Genomic DNA, 6,082 nt, shown 5'->3' on the forward strand with positions numbered 1-6,082 from the left:
AAACTTTGTGTTCCCAACAATCTATGTGAAGGACGGCTATCACACACACTTATCTCTCAAACTAAGTTTGTGGAGAGACGTTCGTTCATCTAGCACCAAGGGAATGGTTTGCAGGGGTAAATTTTAATCTGGTTTCTCAGTCTGTTTCCAAGTGCCGGGTTGAAATTCCTGCAGTTTTCACTGTAAAACAGTGTTGGAGCTAGAACTTCCCCATATATATGTATGGAGTGTAGTTGGCTACTGAAAAGAAAATTTGTGTTCCCAACAAGCTAGGTGAAGGACGGTTTTCACACAAATATCTCTCAGAACTGAGCATGTGGAGAGACGTTCGTTCAACTAGCACCAAGGGAACGGGTTGCAGGGGAAACTTTTACTCTGGTTTCTCAGTCTGTTTCCTAGTGCCGGTTTGAATTTCCTGCAGTTTTCACTGTAAAACCTAGTTGGTCTAGTACCTCCCCCTATATATGCATGGATTGAAGTTTGCAAATGAATATAAGCATTGTGTTCCCAACAAGCTAGGTGAAGGACGGCTTTCACACACACTTATCTCTCAGAACTGAGCATGTGCAGAGACGTTCGTTCATCTAGCACCAAGGGAACGGGTTGCAGGAGAAACTTTTACTCTGGTTTCTCAGTCTGTTTCCTAGTGCCTGTTTGAAGTTCCTTTAGTTTTCATTGGAAAACCGAGTTGGTGCTAGTACCTATCTATATATATGTATGGAGTGGGTTTGCAACTGAAAAGAAACTTTGTGTTCCCAACATTCTAGGTGAAGGACGGCTTTCACACACACTTATCTCTCACAAATGAGCATGTGGAGAGACGTTCGTTCATCTAGCACGAAGTGAACGGTTTGCAGGGGAAAATTTTACTCTGGTTTCTCAGTCTGTTTCCTAGTGCCGGTTTGAATTTCCTGCAGTTTTCAATGTAAAACCGATTTGGAGCTAGAACCTAACCATATATATTTATGGAGTGGAGTTTGCAACTGAAAAGAAACATTCTGTTCCCAAAAAGCTAGGTGAAGGACGGTATTCACACATATATAACTCAGAACTGAGCATGTGGAGAGATGTTCGATCAACTAGCACCAAGGGAACGGGTTGCAGGGGAAACTTTTACTCTGGTTTCTCAGTCTGTTTCCTAGTGCCGGTTTGAAATCCCTGCAGTTTTCACAGTAAAACCGAGTTTGATCTAGTACCTCCCCCTATGTATGCATGGAGTGGAGGTTGCAACTGAAAATAAGCATTGTGTTCCCAACAAGCTAGGTGAAAGACGGCTTTCAGACACACTTATCACTCAGAACTAAGCATGTGGAGAGACTTTCGTTCATCTACCAACAAGGGAACGGGTTGCAGGAGAAACTTTTACTCTGGATTCTCAGTCTGTTTCCTAGTGCCGTTTTGAATTTCTTGCAGTTTTCCCTGTAAAAGCGATTTGGAGCTCGTACCTCCCCATATATATTTATGAAATGTTGTTTGCAACTGAAAAGATACTTTATTTTCCCAACAAGCTAAGTGAAGTACGGCTTTCACACACACTTATCTCTCAGAACTGAGCATGTGGAGAGACGTTCGTTCACCTAGCACCAAGGGAACGGGTTGCAGGAGAAACTTTTTCTCTGGGTTCTCAGTCTGTTTCCTAGTGCCGTTTTGAATTTCCTGCAGTTTTCTCTGTAAAACCGAGTTGGATCTAGTACCTCCCCCTATATATGCATGGAGTGGGGTTTGCAACTGAAAATAATCATTGTGTTCCCAACAAGCTAGGTGAAGGACGTCTTTCACACACACTTATCTCTCAGAACTGAGCAAGTGGAGAGACGTTCGTTCATCTAGCACCAAGGGAACGGGTTGCAGGGAGACTTTTACTCTGGTTTCTCAGTCTGTTTCCTAGTGCCGGTTTGAATTTCCTGCAGTTTTCAATGTAAAACCGAGTTGGAGCTAGAACCTAACCATATATATTTATGGAGTGGAGTTTGCAACTGAAAAGAAATTTTGTGTTCCCAAAAGCTAGGTGAAGGACGGCTTTCACACACATTTATCTCTCAGAACTGAGCATGTGGAGAGACTTACATTCACCTAGCAACAAGGGAACGGGTTGCAGGAGAAATTTTTACTCTGGTTTCTCAGTCTGTTTCCTAGTGCCGGTTTGAAGTTCCTGCAGTTTTCACTGGAAAACCGAGTTGGTGCTATTACCTACCTATATATATGTATGGAGTGGAGTTAGCAACTGAAAAGAAACTTTGTGTTCCCAATATTCTAGGTGAAGGACGGCTTTCACACACACTTATCTCTGAGAACTGAGCATGTGGAGAGACGTTCGTTCACCTAGCACCAAGGGAACGTGTTGCAGGAGAAACATTTACTCTGGGTTCTCAGTCTGTTTCCTAGTGCGGGTTTGAATTTCCTGCAGTTTTCACTGTAAAAACGAGTTGGAGCTTGTACCTCCCCATATATATGTATGGAGTGGAGTTTGCAACTTAAAAGAAATTTTGTGTTCCCAACAAGCTAGGTGAAGGACAGCTTTCACACACACTTATCTCTCAGAACTGAGCATGTGGAGAGACTTTCGTTCATCTAGCACAAAGGGAACAGTTTGCCGGACAAACTTTTACTCTGGTTTCTCAGTCTGTTTCCTAGTGCCGTTTTGATATTCCTACAGTTTTCACTGTAAAGCCCAGTTGGAGCTAGTACCTATCCATATATATGTATGGAGTGGAGATTGCAACTGAAAAGAAACTTTGTGTTCCCAACAAGCTAGGTGAAGGACGGCTTTCACACACACTTATCTCTCAGAACTAAGCTTGTGGAGAGACGTTCTTTCGTCTAGCACCAAGGGAATGAGTTGCAGGAGTAAATATTAGTCTGGTTTCTCAGTCTGTTTCCAAGTGCCGGTTTGAATTTCCTGCAGTTTTCACTTTAAAACCGAGTTGGAGCTAGTACCTCCCCATATATATGTATGGAGTGGAGTTGGCAACTGAAAAGAAAATTTGTGTTCAAAACAAGATATATGAAAGACGGTTTTCACACATATATCTCTCAGAACTGAGCATGTGGAGAGACGTTCGTTCAACTAGCACCAATGGAACGGGTTGCAGGGGAAACTTTTACTCTGGTTTCTCAGTCTGTTTCCTAGTGCCGTTTTAAATTTCCTGCAGTTTTCTCTGTAAAACCGAGTTGGATCTAGTACCTCCCCCTATATATGCATGGAGTGGAGATTGCAACTGAAAATAAGCATTGTGTTCCCAACAAGATATGTGAAGGACGTCTTTCACACACACTTATCTCTCAGAACTGAGCATGTGGAGAGACGTTCGTTCATCTAGCACCAAGGGAACGGGTTGCAGGAGAAACTTTTACTCTGGTTTCTCAGTCTGTTTCCTAGTGCAGGTTTGAATTTCCTGCATTTTTCACTGTAAAACCGAGTTGGAGCTAGTACCTCCCCATATATATGTACTGATTGGAGTTTGCAACTGAAAAGAAACTTTGTGTTCCCAACAAGCTAGGTGAAGGATGGCTTTCACACACACTTATCTCTCAGAACTGAGCATGTGGAGAGAAGTTCATTCACCTAGCACCAAGGTAACGGGTGCAGGAGAAACTTTTACTCTGGTTTCTCAGTCTGTTTCCTAGTGCCTGTTTGAAGTTCCTTTAGTTTTCATTGGAAAACCGAGTTGGTGCTAGTACCTATCTATATATATGTATGGAGTGGGTTTGCAACTGAAAAGAAACTTTGTGTTCCCAACATTCTAGGTGAAGGACGGCTTTCACACACACTTATCTCTCACAAATGAGCATGTGGAGAGACGTTCGTTCATCTAGCACGAAGTGAACGGTTTGCCGGGGAAAATTTTACTCTGGTTTCTCAGTCTGTTTCCTAGTGCCGGTTTGATGTTCCTGCAGTTTTCACTGTAAAACCGAGTTGGAGCTTGTACCTCCCCATATATATGTATGGAGTGGAGTTTGCAACTTAAAAGAAATTTTGTGTTCCCAACAAGCTAGTTGAAGTACAGCTTTCACACAAACTTATCTCTCAGAAGTGAGCATGTGGAGAGACATTCGTTCATCTAGCACAAAGGGAACGGTTTGCCGGACAAACTTTTACTCTGGTTTCTCAGTCTGTTTCCTAGTGCCGGTTTCAAATTCCAGCAGTTTTCACTGTAAAACAGAGTTTGAGCTAGTACCTCCCCATATATATGTATGGAGTGGAGTTTGCAACTGAAAAGAACTTTATTTTTCCAACAAGCTGGGTGAAGGATGGCTTTCACACACACTTTACTCTCAGAACTTAGCATGTGGAGAAACGTTCATTCACGTAGCACCAAGGTAACGGGTTGCAGGAGAAACTTTTACTCTGGTTTCTCAGTCTGTTTCCAAGTGCTGGTTTGAAGTTCTTGCAGTTTTCACTGTAAAACCGAGGTTAATCTAGTATCTCCCCCTATATATGCATGGAGTGGAGTTTGCAAATGAAAATAAGCATTGTGTTCCCCACAAGCTAGGTGAAGGACGGCTTTCAGACACACTTATCTCTCAGAACTGAGCATTTGGAGAGACGTTCGTTCATCTAGCAACAAGGGAACGGTTTGCAGGAGATACTTTTACTCTGGCTTCTCAGATTGTTTCCTAGTGCCGTTTTGAATTTCCTGCAGTTTTCTCTGTAAAACGGTGTTGGAGCTAGTACCTCCCCATATATATTTATGGAGTGGAGTTGGCAACTGAAAAGAAAATTTGTGTTCCCAACAAGCTAGGTGAAGGACGGTATTCACACATATATAACTCAGAACTGAGCATGTGGAGAGATGTTCGATCAACTAGCACCAAGGGAACGGGTTGCAGGGGAAACTTTTACTCTGGTTTCTCAGTCTGTTTCCTAGTGCCGGTTTGAAATCCCTGCAGTTTTCACAGTAAAACCGAGTTTGATCTAGTACCTCCCCCTATGTATGCATGGAGTGGAGGTTGCAACTGAAAATAAGCATTGTGTTCCCAACAAGCTAGGTGAAAGACGGCTTTCAGACACACTTATCACTCAGAACTAAGCATGTGGAGAGACTTTCGTTCATCTACCAACAAGGGAACGGGTTGCAGGAGAAACTTTTACTCTGGATTCTCAGTCTGTTTCCTAGTGCCGTTTTGAATTTCTTGCAGTTTTCCCTGTAAAAGCGATTTGGAGCTCGTACCTCCCCATATATATTTATGAAATGTTGTTTGCAACTGAAAAGATACTTTATTTTCCCAACAAGCTAAGTGAAGTACGGCTTTCACACACACTTATCTCTCAGAACTGAGCATGTGGAGAGACGTTCGTTCACCTAGCACCAAGGGAACGGGTTGCAGGAGAAACTTTTTCTCTGGGTTCTCAGTCTGTTTCCTAGTGCCGTTTTGAATTTCCTGCAGTTTTCTCTGTAAAACCGAGTTGGATCTAGTACCTCCCCCTATATATGCATGGAGTGGGGTTTGCAACTGAAAATAATCATTGTGTTCCCAACAAGCTAGGTGAAGGACGTCTTTCACACACACTTATCTCTCAGAACTGAGCAAGTGGAGAGACGTTCGTTCATCTAGCACCAAGGGAACGGGTTGCAGGGAGACTTTTACTCTGGTTTCTCAGTCTGTTTCCTAGTGCCGGTTTGAATTTCCTGCAGTTTTCAATGTAAAACCGAGTTGGAGCTAGAACCTAACCATATATATTTATGGAGTGGAGTTTGCAACTGAAAAGAAACTTTCTGTTCCCAACAAGCTAGGTGAAGGACGGCTTTCACACACATTTATCTCTCAGAACTGAGCATGTGGAGAGACTTACATTCACCTAGCAACAAGGGAACGGGTTGCAGGAGAAATTTTTACTCTGGTTTCTCAGTCTGTTTCCTAGTGCCGGTTTGAAGTTCCTGTAGTTTTCACTGGAAAACCGAGTTGGTGCTATTACCTACCTATATATATGTATGGAGTGGAGTTAGCAACTGAAAAGAAACTTTGTGTTCCCAATATTCTAGGTGAAGGACGGCTTTCACACACACTTATCTCTGAGAACTGAGCATGTGGAGAGACGTTCGTTCACCTAGCACCAAGGGAACGTGTTGCAGGAGAAACA

The sequence above is a fragment of the Camelus bactrianus genome, unplaced genomic scaffold (assembly GCF_048773025.1).
Source record: "Camelus bactrianus isolate YW-2024 breed Bactrian camel unplaced genomic scaffold, ASM4877302v1 HiC_scaffold_41, whole genome shotgun sequence".
Taxonomy (NCBI): Eukaryota; Metazoa; Chordata; class Mammalia; order Artiodactyla; family Camelidae; genus Camelus; species Camelus bactrianus.